Source organism: Hylobates moloch, unplaced genomic scaffold (genome assembly GCF_009828535.3).
Source record: "Hylobates moloch isolate HMO894 unplaced genomic scaffold, HMol_V3 SCAFFOLD_1, whole genome shotgun sequence".
Lineage (NCBI taxonomy): Eukaryota > Metazoa > Chordata > Mammalia > Primates > Hylobatidae > Hylobates > Hylobates moloch.
Genome location: NW_026652276.1, coordinates 170,216,363 through 170,236,319, shown reverse-complemented (window position 1 = coordinate 170,236,319; position 19,957 = coordinate 170,216,363). Strand labels below are relative to the sequence as shown.

Here is a 19,957-nt window from a genome sequence, read left to right as displayed (position 1 = left end):
TTCGGGGTACCTGACTTCCCACAACATACACCCTTACTGAAGAAGATGAATGTGACTGAAAAATAGCATACAACTACCGCACTGACTAGCCTCATTTTAAATTTGTGATCACAACGCTAAGTGAACTTTCAGTACTGGCTTATCTTCATATATTTCTTTAAGAACTCTGTTTTCTCTCCTATTGAAACTGCTATTACACATCTTCCTTCCACTAAAATCAACAATAGTCTCTCCACTTATACCCAATTGGTAGATTTTCCTTAGGAAATAGATGCAATCAGAAGAGAATGAGTTCATCTTCTCACCAACAAAATCTCTTGATCGATGTACATGCATCTGGTACCCATATCTTCTGCGTATTAAAACAGAAAAATTATCCTCTCCCAGTCTATGTCCAACTCAAAGAGTTTTGGTCTTAAATTGCACTTATCTCTCTTGTGTCATCAATTTACCCCTTTCTGCTGGATTATTCCCATTAATACTCAAGCAATAGATTAAATAAATAAATAAATAAATAAATAAATAAATAAATAAATAAAAATTTGGACCAACGTCCCCCTGTAGTTTCTACCCATTTCTCTGCTAACCTTTAAAACAAAATTACTATAGATACTTGCCACTTTGATATTAATTTACCTATTCAGCTTTCTTTTGGTTAGTATTTGCATGACATACGTTTTCTCACCCTATTATTTACAACCTTTCTATTTTCCTATGTTTTTAGATGTCTTTTGAGAACCGTACATAGTTTAGTTTTTAAAAAAAAATTCAGTCAGGCTATCTTTGCTTTTAATTGCAACCTATAGGCCTACATATTTAATGTCACAATTGATATATTTGGACTTAATTATACCACCTTACTATTTGCTTCCTATTTCCTCATTAGTTCTACGTTTTTTTTCTTTCTTTCTTATATGACCTCATTTCAGATTGATTGAGATTATTTATTATTTCAGTTTTCCCTTCTCAAGCAAGCATACTTCATCTTACTATTTTTAGAAGTTACTCTAGAGATTATAATATCATCATTGACATAGCAGCCTAATATTAATTGGCACTTTTACCTCTTCTTGTTCAATCTCAGGATCTTCTACCCTTTAACTTCAGTTAACCCCCTTTTGACATATATGCTATTGTTGTCGTGTGTTTTAATTCTATATATATTTAAACTCAATAGAAATTATAATTATGGATTTATATTTATTGAGATTTATACACAGTTACCCTTTTGGTTAAAAAAAAAATCTTTAGTGTTCGTTTTAGTGCATAATGCATGCCTGCTGGAAAAAAATTTTTCTCACAAGTTTTTGTTCTTAAAATATCTTTATTTTATCTTCATTATTAAAGAATACATTTTTAGATGTTTAGAAATCTAAGAGGGCAGTTATTTTCTTTCAGAACTTTGTAGAAAGTTTCATCGTTTCTGATGAATTACAAAAAATCTTATTCTAACCGTTGCTTCATGAGATCCCTATGGCTACTTTATAATTTTTTTTTTTGCATTAGTTTTCAGTACTTTTGCTATAGTGAGGTTAACTTTGGTTTTCCTGTTAGTTATCTTAGTTATGGCTTGTAGGCATTCTTGAATCTGGAGTTTGATACCATTATCAGATTTGGAAAATTCTCAGCCATTATCTTTTCAAATATTGCTGATGTCCCATTTTTCTCTCTCCTTTTTCAGGGTTTCAATCACCCATGACAGATGTCCTCACTATATCTCCTATTTTATAACTCTCTCTTTTTATTTTCTTTTTTTTCTATACTTCATCCTGGGTAATCCTACCTACTTCCTAATTTTCTCTTCAATTGTGTCTAATCGGTTATTAAATCTATCCACTGAGTTTTTCGTTTTAGTTCTGAGGTAAACTCGGTTTTAGAATTTTAATTTGTTTTCATAGCTTCCAATTTTCTGTCAAATTTCCTACTCTTGTCCTTAATCTCCTTCAGCAGAATAAGAATCTTAAAGGTAAATCTATCATCTGAAGTTCATGTGAGTCTGTTTCTACTGTCAGGTTTTTTTCTCCTTATTTTTCATTAATTCATTTTATGTCCTAACATGAACTGGTCACTTTTACTGAGTGCTGGACCTTATATTTTTTAAAATCATACAAATAATTTGAAGCTATGGTGACATCATGTTACTCCAGAGAGAATTTGTATTTTCTTCAGACAGTCAGTTAGGGGCTCTAACAATGTGGGAATCTCTTAATCTAATTTTAAGAATTGAGTTTACTTACAATTGGGTTTAAGCCCCTGCCAAACTTGAACTACTTCTGGTTCACATTTATTCCTAAGAGTAAGTTCCCTGAGATTCCGACCCAGAGCTTGATGGAGAGTGGCTCCAATGGCTCTCCTCCTTGGCATACTCTGGATTACAGATTTTGTTCCATTAGTCTCTTGAGGCTACTAAAAGTACTGTTCAAGTCTTTTAACCTCTCTGTTACCTCTTCTAGAATCCCCTAATGGAAAAGTAAACCTCAGTACTGGGTTTACCTCTCTTGGGTTCTTTCTTCCTCCAAGACTTATTACCCATCACCACTTTGTTAGCTACTCAACACCTTCAGGCACAGAGTTTTTATAATTGGTCTTGCTTTTCTAGTTGATCCCAGGGTTGGTACATATAACCCAGGAATGACCAGCAGCAGAAATCACTAGAGAGAGTTGATTACATTTGTTATCTCTATGTCCCCCTCTACCATTTTCTCTCTTCTATTCTGTACAATTTTATCCCTCACTGTTGCACTACACCTTTCTTGTCAAGATGACCAAGTGATAAAATCTCAGTCCTCATTTTACTTGCTCACCAAGTAACAGTTGACAAGTTTTATTCCTCTCTTTCTTGAAACATTTTATTTTCTTGGCTTCTGGGAAAACCTACTCCCTGAGTGACTTTTCTGTGTCATTTGCTGGATCCTCTTCCCTTTCCTATCATCTCAATGTTAGCAAGATTGACTCCTTGATGTCCTTTTCTTCTCTTTCTACAACCACAATAGAAGTAATCATCTCCTTTAATCTCATGGCCTTAAATATTAGGCTGGTGTAAAAGTAATTGCTTTTTTCCCCATTACTTTCAATGGCAAAAATCTCAATTACTTTTGCACCAACCTAATAAAAAACATCAAAAGTATGTTGATGAGTCCCAAATTTATATCCCTAGGCTTTCACCTGAGCTGCAGCCTATTACATCTGCCTTTTTGACAACTTCTCTTGAATATCTAAAAAGCATCTCAAACATAAGATTCTAAAGGTAAAATCTTAATTTCTTTCCCATTCTCACCCAGTTGCTCAAGACAGACACTCAGGAGTTATCTTTGGTACTTCCTTTTACTTCATACCCATATCCAATTTACCAGCAAATTCTACAGGCATGACCACCAAAATATGTTCTGCATCCAACTGCAAACTCACTAAACTCATCGAGGTCCAAGTCACTGCAATCTCTCTCCTAGGATTCTTGCAACAAACTTCCAAAATGGTCTTCCTGTTCCCACTCTTGCCCTCATCCCCTGCTACCACTAGCAGAATATTTTCCACCCAGCAACCAGTGTAATTCTTCAAAAATGTAAATGCTATTTGGTCACTCCTATGCACAAAACTCTCCAATGTTTTCACACAAATTTTAAAACAAAACCCAGGCTCTTTACCATGGTCTACAAATCCCCAAAACATTTGGACCCTGCTCGCTTTTCTGAACTCATCTCCTGCCACTCTTTACCTCACTCAAGCCACTCACATTCCACTGGTATTCTTGCTTGTCTTCAAAAATAAGCTCATTCCTACCTAAGGCCCTTCGTATTCTCTATATCCTCTGTCTAGAATGTTCTACCTATGCCTCAGTTTTTACATGACTAGTTTTTTTTTCATCATTCACATCTATGTTGAGATGTTACCTCTTCAGAGTGCCTTTTTCTGACTACTCTACGTAAAATAGCTCCTTTCCTGTATCCTTTTCCTCGGCTTTATAGTTTTTATTACTCTGCATATTATGTCTTTTATAGGTGTACTTGTGTTTCCTGGTTGTCTGGTTCTCCTACTCAAAAGAACAGAGATTTTATCTTATTTGTGACAGTATTCTCATGACTTATAACAGAGCCTGGCACATCGTAGAAGCTCAATAAATACTTGTTAGATGAATGAATGAATGAGGAACATGGTTGTGTTATCAATAAATGGTTGAGATAGTGGTATTTAGAAAACAAAAATGACTTAGATAAGTGATTCTCAAAGTACGCTCCACAGACCAGGAGTACCACCATCATCTGGGAGCTTACTAGAAATGCAAGTCCTGGGACCCCCCAGCCCAGACCTACTAAGTTAGAAATGGGAAATAAGCAGAGTGATCTATTTTTTATCAAGACCTTCCAAAGATTCTGGATGCATGGTAAGTTTGAGAACCACTGGTTTCAGGGATAGGCCAAACCTAGCCTACTACCTATTTTATAATAAAATTTTATTGGAACACAGACACTTCCATTCATTTACGTGTTATCTATGGCTGCTTTTGCACTACAATAGCAGTACTGAGTACTTGCAACACAGACATTATAGCCCACAAAGCCTATAATATTTACTATCCAGACCATTATAAAACAAGTTTGATTACCTCTAGTTTAGATCAACACCTTATACTATGTAATTATGGCAAAGTAAACACACGATTTATCTTCTTTTTCACCCAAATCCTACTGAAATTAAAGAAAAGCTATGGCTAAAGAAGGCACCATAGCAGGCTGAAAAACAGAAAAGGGTAGCATCAGTGGACCAGATTATATGAGGAGTTTCCGGGACACAAAAAACATCTCAGGGAGAGGAGACACCGATAAGATCAGATTAACAGAAACAAGTATAGAGACTGCACCACAAGATTCAAATAGAGGCTATTGCAAAAGGCAGCAATAGTTTCTAAGAAAACCGCAGATGAGTATTATTTTCCAAGTAAGCAAGCTAAATCAACCCCGGAGAAAACATTGGGTGAATCATTAAAGGACTACCATCAGAAGAGCTGGCCAGTGACCCTTCTACCCAAAGACCTGCACAGCTGGCTACAGATCTCATTTATAAACAAAGCTAAAAGGCTTTGGGAAAGGCTCCTGGCTTCAGTACTGGATTCTGAGAAGCAGAGTCCAGCAAGACTTCCACAGTGACAGCAGAGGCACAGAAAGAAAAGGGAAGTCTGACTAGAGCATTTGCCACCAAGATAAAGTGTCATGTACAGGTCTCTAAAGTAAGACTTCTGAAATAGGAGACTCCCAGAATAGCTTCAGGAAAAAGTACAAGGTAAGGACAGGAAGCCCATGTTTACCCAGTAAACAAACTACTCCCCATAGTTATGGATTAAATTATGCCCCCCCAAAAAGATATGTTAAAGTCCTAATCCCTGGTACCTCAGAATGTGACCTTATTTGGAAATAGGACATTGCAGACGTAATCAGTCAAAATGAGGTTACAATGTAGTATGGTGGTCTTTCAATCCAATATGACTTGTGCCCTTGTAAGAAGAGAGAGATGGCCGGGCCAGTGGCTCATGCCTGTAATCCCAGCTCTTTGGGATTCCAAGGCAGGCAGATCATTTGAGGTCAGGAGTTTGGGACAAGCCTGACCAATATGGTGAAACCCTGTCCCTACTAAAAACACAAAAATTAGCTAGGTGTGGTGGCAGGCACCTATAGTCCCAGCTACTCAGGAGGCTGAGACAGGAGAATTGCTTGAACCCGGGAGGTGGAGGTTGCAGTGAGCCTAGATCGTGCCACTGCACTCCATCCTGGGTGACAGAGCAAGACTCCATCTCAAAAAAAAAAAAAAGAAGAAGAAGAGAGAGACACAGAGAGAACATCATATGAAGACATAAAGACACACAGACACAGAGAGAAGACAATCATGTGAAAAGAGAGACAGAGACCCAGGCATGGTGACTCACATCAGTAATCTCAACAATTTGGGAGTCCTAGGTAAGAGAATTGCTTGAGGCCAGGAGCTCAAGACCAGACTGAGCAACGTAGCAAGTCCCTGTCTCTACAAAAAAATAAAAAATTAGCCAGGCATAATGGCATGTACTTGTAGTCCTACCTACTTGGGAAGCTGAGGCAGGAGGATCACTTGAGCCCAGGAGTTTGAGGCTACTGTGAGCTATAGTGCATTGCAGCCTGGGTGACAGAGCAAGACACTGTCTCTTAATAATAATAATAATAATAAGACAGAGGCAGGGAAGCTCGAAGAAGAAAATAATCTCCTAGAGGCTTTGGAGGTTGCATGGCCTGACAGTACTTAGATTTTGGACTGTTAGCCTCCAGTACTGTGAAAAAATAAATTTCTATTAAGTCACTTAGTTTGTGGTTTGTTAGGGCAACCCTAGGAAACTAATACAGTAGACCTCTGGGCCACACATTCTACTGCTGCCTCTTTATCACCAAAAGTGGAACCCGAATTAACAGACAATCAAATTATCACCAAATACTTGGGGAAAATTAACATTATTAGAAAGGATCATCTGATTCAAATAACAGAATATCTAAAACTTGAAGAAAATTAATGGCAGCAACAGAATAAGACTTTTTAACTATAATTTATTTGGAGGTATTCGAGAATATATTACTTTAATTAGCAAAAATATGACAGCTACGAAAAAACAGAAACAATTGGGATTCTTGGGAATTAAGACTATTATTACTATTTTTTTTTCTTAGGGATGAGATCTCACTATGTTGCTCAGGCTAGACTCTAACTCCTGGGCTCAAGTGATCCTCCTGCCTCTGGATCCCAAGCAGCTGGGACTACAGACCAGCACCACCACACCCAGTTTAGTTACCAAATATTTTTTTAATATAAAAAACTATCCTGCATAGTAAAACACTGTTTATTAAGTTAAAAAAAGAAAAACACTCATGAAAAACAACAAGATACCTTTGTCATACAAAAAGACATGCCTATTTAAGAACATATAGAAATATCTTAAATAGAAACAGTGGTAGGGAGAATGGGAACACACCTCAAGGATGAAAGTTTTAAAAATAAACAAAGAAGCTGGGCAAAAAGAGTGAAACTCCATCTCAAAAGAAATAAATAAGTAAAATAAACCAATGAGTAATCCTAAGCCAAAAGAACAAAGCTGGAAGCATCACATTGTCACGAGATCCTTGGGGTGTTGCTTTGCCAGCCGGAAACCTCTGTGGCTGGTGGCGCATTTCCCCAGGTTTTTACTCAGGCCCACTGGGCTCATTCAACTCACCTGGCCTAGTAGGCTGTGCTTGGCTCACACCACCGGCCCAAATCTCATGCCTACCAAAGACAAGCCAGGCACAGAGTAGCAAGGGGTGTGTGAGTGAGAGTGGGGTTCAGCCACTGGGCACAGCCAGGCACACCGGCTATGGTATGGTTGGCAGCTCCAGGTGCCAGCATGGGTTCCAGCTCCCTATGAGGCTGCATCTGGACCAGGCATATCTGAAGCAGCTTCCACAGCTGGCACCAGGGAATGTGGTAGCACCCAGAAGCTTGGAGATGCCAGGAATCTGCAGAGCCTCAGAGAGGGTGACACAGCCCTGGCTTGGGGAGCTCCTAGGTCTGGGATCCCCAAAAGGCCACAGCTGTCTCTCCTTCTCTCTTCTTTCTTTCTTGTTGCCTGCAGCGTGGTGAGCAAGGAGCATATTTCATCCCTGTTTTTGTTACAGCTCTTTTAGCCCTCCCATTTGGCAAGTCCTGAGTTCTTGTCTTGCATCCAGGAAGAATGAGGTATGCAAACAAGTGGACGTGAGTAAGGCGAAGAGGAGCTTTATTAAGTGACAGAGGAGACCCTGGAGTGGGTAGCTCTTCTCCACAGGCAGTCATCTGATCATCTCCTTGATCTGGCTGAGCCCAGGAGTTTTCATGGGCTTCAGAGGGGAGGAAGGGGTGGTGGTTGGTTCATGGGTGGCCACGGGGAGCCCAGAGAAAACACCATAAGTTCCCATCCTGGCTCCTCAGCCAGGCCTCTGGATTCAGGCCATCCCTGGCTCAAAGGTGGGGCTTCACTAGGGACCTGCCTCTTTCTGCCCAAGAGCCTGCCTGCCTCCTGCTGTAATCCACAGCACTCAGGCTGTTTGTGCCAAGAGGCAACTGCAGGCCAGTGCTGAGCTGCCTTCAGCAACCCCCCTCACCCTCTCCCATGCTTGTTGATACCCAAAGGCTGAAGGACGCCAAGGCAGCAGGGGGCTGGTGTGTCAGCACTGCTCCAAGCATGTGCACTCACCCAGATTGTGACAGCACCCAGGCTCAGCCTCAACTTTGCGTCAAGATCAGAGCAGGCACCAGGAGTGGGGAGAGGCCAGGCAGTGGGAGCAAACATCTCCAAGCCTGAGGGGGCAGAGGGGCTTCCTGGGCCCCCAGGAACATAGGTATGCCCAGGTCAGCAGCTGTGGCTTGGGTGGCTGCAGCTGTACCTGGGAAGCTTGAGGCTTCTGCACTGCCAGTTCAGAAGGGCATGAGGCTTCTGCCTGTTCCCAGCTCCCACCGGCTCCACGGAGCTCAAAGCCTAGGCAGCGCCTCCCCACCTGCAGCTGGTGTCTTCACAGCCACCACTCCAGGCGGGCAGCTGCTGCCATCAACATTACCTGACTTAAAATTATATTACAAGGCCTTCTATCAGGGTAAACTATAAGTCAAAAAAAGAACAAAAAAGAAATAGAAAAAAATTATACTGCAAAAATATAGTAATCAAAATAGCATGGTACTGGCATAAAAATGGACACATAAATAAACAGAACAAAATAGAGAACTCAGAAGTAAAGCCATGTACCTCCAGCCAACTCATCTTTAACCAAGTTGACAAATGTAGAAGAATGAAACTGGATCCCTATCTCTCACCATATACAAAAATTAACTCAAGATAGATTAAAGACTTTTTTCTTTGGAAAGAAGAATCTGATTCCAAATAATTGAGGAGACAAAGTAGGTGACTATGCACATTGCTAAGATTTGGCTCTAGAAAAAGCTGGGCAGTAGATGGTATTGCTAGAAGGGATGTCATCAATAGTGAGCTAAGTGTAGTAAAATTAACATTTTTCTCACAAAGCTTCATGTTCTGAAGGGAAAGAGGCAATTATAATTCTGATCCCAGCTATAAACTGGCTGGTGCCAATGTATCATCACCCAACTGCTTCTCTAAAATCCAGCTAGCATCCATCTCTCATAAGAAGCAGCATTTATACAAAGACATTCTAATGTCTACACATCTACAATCCAATATCTGTAATATAATCTGTAATCTAATATCTGTAATCCAATATAATATCAGTAAGTGCTAACTAGCATCATTTCAAATTGTAAATCCCTATGAAGTCTCCTTTATAAATGACAATGAGGCCAGCATACAGAGACTTTTCCAGAGTCATGAGCTTGTGGGTGGCAGAACAAGGGCTGGGGGGCAGGCCTCCTGACTTTGTAGCCAGTACTGGTGCCACCATGTCATCCTGACAGCTCAGCACCAATCCTTCTATACTCTCGTGTTTTCTCCTGTTTGTGATAAAGTATGTATATCTGTGTCATTGGAAGGCTTGGAGAAGAGTCCAAAGGTGCAAAACAAAGCAAATCTCCCCACCCCGGCAGAATCTTCAGTCCTGGCCTAATGAGCTCACCAACTCAGTAAGTTCTGCGACTGATTCAGGTTACCAAAAGAATAGAGTATGTAACAGTGCTAGGAAAAGAGACACTTAAAAACCCACATCCAGGCATTGTTCAATGACTGCTCATAAATACTTTATGGCAAAATTCTTTCTGGTGGCACAGAAGGCCATGAACAATCTGACATCTCCATTAGTCACCTCTGTTAGTCACCACTATGACTTCCTGACCCATCTCTGGGTTTCACTTCAGTTTTTAGATACCCAGCCCTAACATTTAAGCAAAACTTCATCGATAGTTCCTCTTCAAAAGCATTTCCAGAATAACTATTAAAATCCCATGGACTAGTCAAGATAATGAGATATGCTTTTGAGTGAACAGCCACCATTTCTTCCTTTTAGAGATTTATTTTTTAGCTTACCAAAAAGCAAATCTAATGTGAAACTTATTGAAAATTGTTTTAAAAACTTGAAATGCAACTACAAAATAGCCCATTATTGCCTAAGCTTTCTATACCTACTAGTTTTCTAAATCTATATTACATAGGCTAGAGAATTAACATATTGCTTTTATACGTACAATCCAAATCTAGTCTCTCCGTATTTTCTTTAAGGCCAACTATTTTAATATAGGCCAGTATTTTACTCTCTCTATTGTTCAGTCGCAAACCATGTTTCTTTCCTCACAGTAGTCCATTTTGACAAAATCAATCTTTTCATTCTTTTCAGCAAATAATACAAAAATTGGGATTCATTCATAAGAAGTCAGTGAAAATAAAAATTATTTCAGATTTTCTTTACATTTGTATAATATCACTAGTAGAGGAGGAATGGCTTTCCAGACAACTTGTTAGGAAAAAAATATGAGTGGGAAATTACACTAAGCCTATATAAACAATTCCAAAATAGAATTCTTTTTTCTCCTTGGTAAATAAATGCTTGATTTTCATAATTCAACATATAATTTTAAACTAGGGAAACCAAACTTGTGACATGAAAAGAGGAATTTTATTATTAAGTTACACCAGTATGCTGCAAAGTCATACAAGAAAAAAGCAGCAAAATATATTTTTTAATAATCTTGCACAAGAATGCTCAGGCATCTTCTACCTGAGGTAACTATAGAAAAAAAGAACACTAGGTCAGCTGAAGGCTGAGCTAAATTTGTTCCATAAAAGTTGGTGAGTTTCATTTTTCACTTCTAAGGGGATAAAGGAAAAAGAATGTGCATTGTGTTTAAGAAAACCCAGAATACTGCCAAAAGTTTGCCACCCACTTTGGCATTCTGCCTTTATCCTGAAAGATAATTTCTTCTCCATTATAAACAGCCTATGTGAGATGAACTGTCAATAAGAGGGAAGCTAGAGTGAGAAACAGAGAAAAAGAACAGCATCATGCGAGGAAAGTTATGAAACAAATTGACTCATGATTCTCTCTTGGCTTCCCTTTCTTTATGCAAATAGAATTAAAAAGTCAAATAGCCCTAATGTTAGCCAGGTGAAGTGTGGTTAGAAATGGTTGACTGGAAATTCCCTTGCTTTCATCAAACAATTGTTGTGTGAATATTGCATCAGCTTTGTCTTTTGATGTTCCTACCTGACTTAAGAAAACTTTGTATTTCCAATAGTGTATTTCCAATGAGAAAAACTCTGCTGTGTGATTTTGGAAAATTACTAAAATTACCAGTGCTTTTGCTAGATCTTTCACAGTTGCAAAAACAAATGCTTTTGAACAAGGCTCTATTTTTCATGAAAATATTCAACTGAATTCAGGGAAAGTAAGTGCAAAATATCTAGGGAAGGCACCAATCAAATCATGCAAGAAGAGATTTTTCTAGACTTCAAAGAAAAAGCATTCAGTGACTCCAAGGTGTGGGGCAAGAGAGGCCGGGGAATGATGAATTTGTTTTCTTTGCATTGTTCCACTTCCTTGTTTGCTGTGTTGCACAAACTCTATTGAATATCAAGATTTGGCCTCTTTTGAATAAGATACTTAATAGAGAAGAATGTCAGTTTTTTCAAGCCCATAAATACCTTTTAAATGTTCTTAGAATTTTACGATTGGATGAAAAAGCATCAAAAAACATAGTTTGTATAATTGTATCATTAAAAATATTTTCAATTATTATTCAAGGAGTTCATTGATGCTGAATACAAAATGCCTAAGATTTATTATTTAAGTTTATGAGCTAAAGGAAATCTTAGTGTTTATCTAGCCTAACTTCCTTGTTCTACATTTCTGTTTTGTTTTTTCCAAATAACGTATCTTGTTTGCTTCACGATTGTGTTAAAGAAAAAGTTTTTTTCAGAAATAAGAAATAGATTATAAATTTTTAAAAAGGAAAGAAAATTGGGGAAAAAGGGAATTAAAGGATATTGGATAATATAGAGAGATATTTACAGAGCATAAAATCATTTCTAGTGGAAGGAGGACACATGGGTTTGTCATTGACAGAGTACCTTTTGTTTTTCTGGGCATTTTGTGAGATGGCCAATTTTACCCAGCATAGAATCAAGTAAGAATGAAACTGAAATAATTTGCAAAGTTGAAAGTTGAGTGTGACCATAAGCCTCCAATCCTAGTTCCAGCCTGCCCACCATGCTGGGAATATAGTTTGGATATTTGTCCCTGCCCAAATCTCATGCTGAAATATAATCTCCAATGTTGGAAGTAGGACCTTGTGGGAGGTGTTTGGAACATGGGAGCAGGTCTCTAGAAGCTGAGTGAATGCCAGCACCATGCTTCCTGTAAAACCTGCAGAACCATGAGCCACTTAATCCTCTTTTCTTTATAAATTACCCAGTCTCATGTATTACTTTACAGTAAGGCAAAAATGACTTAATACCTTGGGCATGCTCCAGTAGAGATTAGAATTCACATGAAACAACAAGCGAGAAACAGGGAGAAAACTATTAAGAGGTCTATGGTAGGGAAGATTGTGGCTATTGTCTCCATTTACTTTTAGAATTTCTTCGTGTGTGTGTGTGTGTGTGTGTGTGTGTGTGTGTGTGTGTGTGTGACAACTAGTAGAAACAGAATAACCAAATCTCTTAGCTGGAAATGACTTTATATGTTGTATTACTAAAAGACATCCAATTTCCAACATCCTGAATATATACAGTGACAGAGGACAGATAACTCACTATTTTGTGGAGTAGTTTATTCATGTTTGTAAATACCAGCCATTGTTCCTAATATTGTTATCAAGGGTCTCAACCTGAAAATAAATTCATCTCCCCCACCCATCTTTCACAACAACAAAGCAAAAAATTCCCCTTCCAGACTTTGTCACATCTGTTAATGACATAGCCATTTTATCGAACTCAAAAACTTTGTGTTCCCTTGCATTTAAAAATCCAGTTACCAAGTCTTGCTAATTCCAGTTTGGACTCTGTAGCATCCATTCCTACCCAGTTTCATTTACAGCATACCATCACTTCTGCTGTACATTTATTCATCACACAAACTCTGATACAATATGGAGGAAGATTATGCAAGGGCATGAATATTAGGAGGAACTATTGAGGAATATCATGGAGGCTGGCCACCACACAAGGTAATAGAAAAGATGACCACTGACAATATTAGGATCACTGGGAAGAGGACATCTTTCTCCACAGGTCTAGAAGGAAAAGTTCCAGAGATAACTCTAACTGTCTTAGTTTAGATCATGTGCCCATCTCTGAACCAATAATTATGACCAGAGAAATGGACTCTCTTAGTTAACCAGACTTGGGTCATGTGCTCTACCTATGGCTTTTTTTTTTTTTTTTTTTTGAGATGGAGTCTCACTCTGTCCCCCAGGCTTGAGTGCAGTGGCACGGTCTCGGCTCACTGCAAGCTCTGCCTCCCATGTTAACGCCATTCTCCTGCCTCAGCCTCCCAAGTAGCTGGGACTACTGGTGCCTGCCACCACGTCTGGCTAATTTTTTTGTATTTTTAGTAGAGACAAGGTTTCACCATGTTAGCCAAGATGGTCTCGATCTCCTGACTTGTGATCTGCCCACCTCAGCCTCCCAAAGTGCTGGGATTACAGGCATGAGCCACCGCGCCCGGCCTGCCTATGGCTTTTGAGGGCAAATAGTGTCATCTCCACCTGAATCACTGAATCAGAAAAGAGAGGATGCTGAACGGAAATACTACATATATCCTCTATTCTACCTCACACTTCAACTGCTTTCTTGGTCTTCTAAACATCCTCATATTACTGTCTCTATCTTCCTTTTCAAACGGTACATAGCTGACAAACTAACTTCCCTAAAACTCAACTTGGATCATATGTTTTCTTTTCTCAAAGTCTTCTCTCACTTTAAAGGTAAGTCTTTAGTTCTTACCTGGCATTCACACTTTTCTATAATCTCAACCCAGATTCTCCGGGTCTAATCTACAATTTTATACCTCCTCAAAAAAGTCAATTTACTCACTTTCTTCCTAAAATGACTTTGACTCCACGGCCTTGTTCACATTGTTCACATTCTTTATTCACCAAGAATACCTTTTTTTCTCTCTTCTTTCCTGTTCGAAGTCTACCCATTCTTCAAGTGCAAGTCAGAGTTTACTTCCATAAAGATATCTATAGTCATCCCAGCCTGAAGGAACTGCTTTCTCTCCCTTTCGCTCTCATGATATTTTTGTTATATCATTCTCATCGCTTCTCGGCCTTTTGGCTAAGATCAAGTGTAGTATCTGTTCTTATCAGTTTTGTTATATCATTCTTAAATAATGATGAACTGCTTTATTCTATTATGAATTCATATTTCAATAAGTAACACATACTATCTAGCCATCCATATTGCAAACTTCTTAAAAGCAAGGACAATGGCTTATATTTCTTTTCATCCTGTGAGAGACGTAGCTTGCATTTAATAAACATTTATTATATATCTGGATAATTATAGATATGAATACAGATATTAGTGTCACTATACTATGGCACTCAGTTTTAAAAAGAAACCTTCAACACACTAGCTTCAACCAAAGTCCACACCAGACAAGAGCTGTTCAGTAATTAGAAAGATACTCCAATTCTAAAACGATGTGCACTTACTACTACATATCTGCAGAAAATTAGTTGCTACTTTTCAAAATGAATGGGATTGCTGAAGCAATAATCTAGATTATTTTAGCCAACAGTTATATATATATACTCCCACTTCAAGCTAGCTATCTACAATGGTTAGATATATCACGTACTGCTATTTTGCTCTTAAAGGAGTTTGTTTGAACTGAAGCATAGTCAGCACAAATTACTTCTAGGAAACCATTTCTGAGAGAATTTGGCTCTTTACATCTTTGGCCAGAATTCCTTGAGTTTTGGCTTCCAGTCTGTATTTTGCTTTCCTGGTAGAAATGTGTACTCCTAGTATCTTGATGGCAAGGATGCCTCTGCCAAAAGGAAATACACACTACTTTCTTCATGAAAGGACGGAAACACTCTCAGGTAGACTATTGGCATGTAGTCTAGGTGAAATGAGCCCACCCATCATTACAACCTTACCAAATATGTAAGATACTTCCAAGTATTGTGGATAAACACTCCTAGGTGTTGTGCATATACAAAATCATCCAGAAGTTACCCTAGAAAGGACGGCAATACAAAATAGTATTCATGTTCAAAAGAATAATAATAAGTGTCATAAATAATTACAGAAGGTAGAGTTTTTTGAGTTTGGAAAGCTCAGGAAAGGTTTCAAAAGGAAACGGATCTAACCAATGGATCACTTAGTAAAGATGGACCATTTAGTAGAGTCCCACAGGAGACAGGACTAAAAATGACACATTCTAGGACAATAGGATAGAAAAAGAGGGCTTATATAGAGGCATAATAAGTAAAATAAGGTAGGCAATTTGGAAATACACTAAAGAAAATCTTTAAGATTCTGTATTTTATACTATAGAAATGGAGATTTTTGAGTTTTCAAGCACCAGCAAAATAGTGTTTTAATACCAAATTGAGATATAATTGTCAGTTTTTTTTAAAAAAGTTTTCTAAAAATAAAATAAAATCACTAAAATAATTTCGAAGAAAAAGATAAATTGAAAAAGATCTTTTTGACAGTTTTCAAAAAGATAGAAAACACTCTTTTGGAATAGAAATTACATATAGCCTGGAATGGAATTAATAAAGCTCATAGTCAAGATCATGAGTAGGAAGTATAGAATTCAAGCACTTTAGAGGCTGGACCATGAAAGGTAACATTATAACTAAAATAATTCAGCACTTTTATTCACATTTAGTGCTTTTTTCCTGATTATAAAATAACCCAGATATACAGATAGGAAGAATCAATATCATGAAAATGGCCATACTGCCCAAGGTAATTTATATATTCAGTGCCATCCCCACCAGGCTACCAATGACTTCCTTCACAGAATTGGAAAAAACTACTTTAAAGTTCATATGGAACCAAAAAAGAGCCCACATTGCCAAGACAACCCTAAGCCAAAAGAACAAAGCTAGAGGTATCACGATACCTGACTTCAAGCTATACTATAAGGCTACAGTAACCAAAACAGCATGGTACTGCTACCAAAACAGAGATATAGACCAAAGGAACAGAACAGAGCCCTCAGAAATAATACCACACATCTACAACCATCTGATCTTCGACAAACCTGACAAAAACAAGAAATTCGGAAAGGATTCCCTATTTAATAAATGGTGCTAGGGAAACTGGCTAGCCATATGTAGAAAGCTGAAACTGGATCCCTTCCTTACACCTTATACAAAAATTAATTCAAGATGGATTAAAGACTTAAATGTTAATCCTAAAACCATAAAAACCCTAGAAGAAAACCTAGGCAATACCATTCAGGACATAGGCATGGGCAAGGACTTCATTTCTAAAACACCAAACGCAATGGCAACAAAAGCCAAAATTGACAAATGAGATCTAATTAAACTAAAGAGCTTCTGCACGGCAAAAGAAACTACCATCAGAGTGAACAGGCAACATACAGAATGGGAGAAAATTTTTGCAATCTACTCATTTGACAAAGGGCTAATATCCAGAATCTACAATGAACTCAAACAAATTTACAAGAAAAAAAAAAAAACATCAAAAAGTGGGCAAAGGATATGAACAGACACGTCTCAAAAGAAGACATTCATGCAGCCAAAAATCACATGAAAAAATGCTCATCATCACTGGCCATCAGAGAAATGCAAATCAAAACCACAATGAGATACCATCTCACACCAGTTAGAATGGCAATCATTAAAAAGTCAGGAAACAACAGGTGCTGGAGAGGATGTGGAGAAATAGGAACACTTTTACACTGTTGGTGGGACTGTAAACTAGTTCAACCATTGTGGAAGTCAGTGTGGCAATTCCTCAGTGATCTAGAACTAGAAATACCATTTGACCCAGTCATCCCATTACTGGGTGTATACCCAAAGGATTATAAATCATGCTGCTATAAAGACACATGCACACTTATGTTTATTATGGCACTATTCACAATAGCAAAGACTTGGAACCAACCCAAATGTCCAACAATGATAGACTGGATTAAGAAAATGTGGCACATATACACCATGGAATACTATGCAGCCATAAAAAAGGATGAGTTCATGTCCTTTGTAGGGACATGCATGAAGTTGGAAACCGTCATTCTCAGCAAAGTACCGCAAGGACAAAAAACCAAACACCACATGTTCTCACTCATAGGTGGGAATTGAACAATGAGAACACTTGGACACAGGAAAGGGAACATCACACACTGGGGCCTGCTGTGGGGTGGGGGGAGTGGGGAGGGATAGCATTAGGAGACATACCTAATGTAAATGATGAGTTAATGGGTGTAGCACACCAACATGGCACATGTATACATATGTAACAAACCTACATGTTGTGCACATGTACCCTGGAACTTAAAAGTATAATAAAAAAAGACAATATAAATAAATAAATACAGGCCTTCCTTGCCTCCAAAGAAAAAAAAATAACCCAGATATAGCAATTTCACTTCTGGGTATTTACTCAAAATATTTGCCATTAGTAGTCAAAAAGATGTCTGCACTCCCATGTTCATTGCAGCATTATTCACAATAGCCAAGATATGGAATTCATCTAAGTCTTCATCAGTGGATGAATGTATAAAGAAAATGTGCTGTATATACACAATGGAATATTATTCAGCCGTAAAAAAGTATGAAATCCTGACATTTATGACAACATTGATAAACCTGGAAGACATGATGCTAAGTGAAATAAGCCAGGCACAGAAAAAACAAATGTGGCATGTTATCCCTTATATGTGGAATCTAAAACAGTTGAACTCGAAGCTGAGAGTAGAATGGCAGCTGTCAGAGGCAGCAGAGACAGGGGAATAGAGAGATGATAGTTAAATGATACAAAGCCTCAATTAGACAACAGAAATAAGGGTTTTTATTCTTTGAGATATATTGTACACCATAGTAAATACCATAAATAATAATACATATTTCAAAATCACTGAGTAAATTTCAAATATTCTCACAAAAAAATGGTAAGTATTTGAGGTGATGGATATGTTAATATCCATCCTTGATTTAATTATTCCACATTATATACATCAATCATAACATCACTTTGTACCCCATAAATATATACAAATATAATTTATCAATGTAGAGTTAAAAATAGAAATTATACAAAAAATAAAATAACTCATTACTATTGTTTTAAGAACTTTGTTAAAATTTTTAACTATATAAAACACAACTGGGCCAGGGACAGGGCTCACACCTGTAATCCCAGACTCCAAGGTGGGAGGATCTCTTGAGATTAGGAGTTTGAGACCAGTCTGGGCAACATAGTGAGACCCTGTCTACAAAAAAAAAAAAAAAATGCTGGACATGGTGGTGCATGCTTATAGTCCTAGATACTCAGGAGGCCAAGGTAGGAGGATCACTTGAGCCCAGGAGTGTGAGGCTGCAGTGAGCGATGATCACACCACTGCATTACAGCCTGGGTGATGAAGTGAGACCCTGTCTCTAAAAGTATAAAATAAAATAAAACTGGAAACTTGGTAAAAAGTTTACCAGAAAAGAAAGAAATATAATTAAAAATGTAAAAACTCTTGTGATACAAAAGTGATACCAAAAATCTTTGCATTGAAATTTAAATACTTCGATTTTTAGTGCAAATTTTACTCGGAACATACTTACAGATACTTTTAACATGTTTAAAGCAAATTTTTAACTAGTGTATCAGTTTATAGCAGCTAAGATACAACTTAGAAGAGTTTTACTGCTAGGTGCTGGGATATTAATAACATTAGAAAGTTAAAGCCAACATTGAGAATAGAGACAAAAAAAGATGTGAAAAAATTAAATTCACCAGTTAGAGTAGTTCCCTTAAGTACATAAGCAAACAGCTACTTGCATCACAAATTATTGTAATTATAACAAAGTAATCTACATTCCTAATGACCCTGCATCATGAAGAAAACATAAAATTAAATAGCACTTAATCTATTTAAGATAACTTAAAGAAATAATTATCATGAATAATTTTTAAAAACTATTGGACAATTATCTAAATAATTCCATAATTATTCTGAATAAATGATAAGCTGTGATCATCCTAATTAGCTTGGGAAAGGTTTTATATGACAATAAACATTCAAAAACTGAAAAAATATGAAAAATTAAGGTAATAATAAAGTAACATAAAATAAATTAAAAGTTGCAATTACATTAAAAATCACTGTGGCCATAATTACGACCTGTAGACACATCTGGAATACAAGAACACAGGCACAGAAGTCACTTAACAAATTTTTCTTTTTATGAGTGATCAGCAATGAGTATTTTAACAGGTTTTAACACTACATTCAAACATCATCACACTTAAAAAGAGGGCTTATTATTGTATCAAAATATCTTTTTGGCAAAAAGTTAAAGCATAAGTTGAAATGTGATGAGTACAAAATGATTAGGGGGTATAATAAAATCATTATTCATCTTAATGCTTCATTCCAGCTGGCAATCCAAGTTAGCAAAAGTCAAACAGGAAAAACAAGGATTTTAAAAGTGGAGTATAAGATGAGAAATACTAACAACTATTTTTGGCACCTGTTTAATGCTTTGTGGCTCTATACATTTCTTAACTTTTCCTGCTTAGACTCTCTCTTTCAGTGAGTCTTTATTCTAGTATTCATCCTTTCCCAATCCAGTCTATGTGCTCTGAAGGAAAATTACCTCTTCCCTAGCCATAGGGGTGGACTCTGGATCAAACCACATCTGAAGCTTCCTTATCACTGGATCTTTCAATTATGAAACTAATACACTTCTTTTACTGGTCATTTGGAATTAAATTTTATTTCATTAGAAAATTAAATTATATCATATATAATGTGTATGAAATATGTATACACAATTA

At 37.4% G+C, this 19,957-nt stretch overlaps 1 long non-coding RNA gene and 1 pseudogene across 1 annotated transcript in view; one reads left to right on the top strand and one right to left on the bottom strand.

Moving 5' to 3' along the window:
• LOC131382873 (uncharacterized) overlaps positions 1 to 19,957 on the bottom strand; it is a 400,557-nt gene that overhangs the window by 363,625 nt on the left and 16,975 nt on the right. The gene's annotated exons all lie outside the window — the stretch shown is intronic.
• On the top strand, positions 14,238 to 14,345 carry LOC116810001 (U2 spliceosomal RNA; annotated as a pseudogene).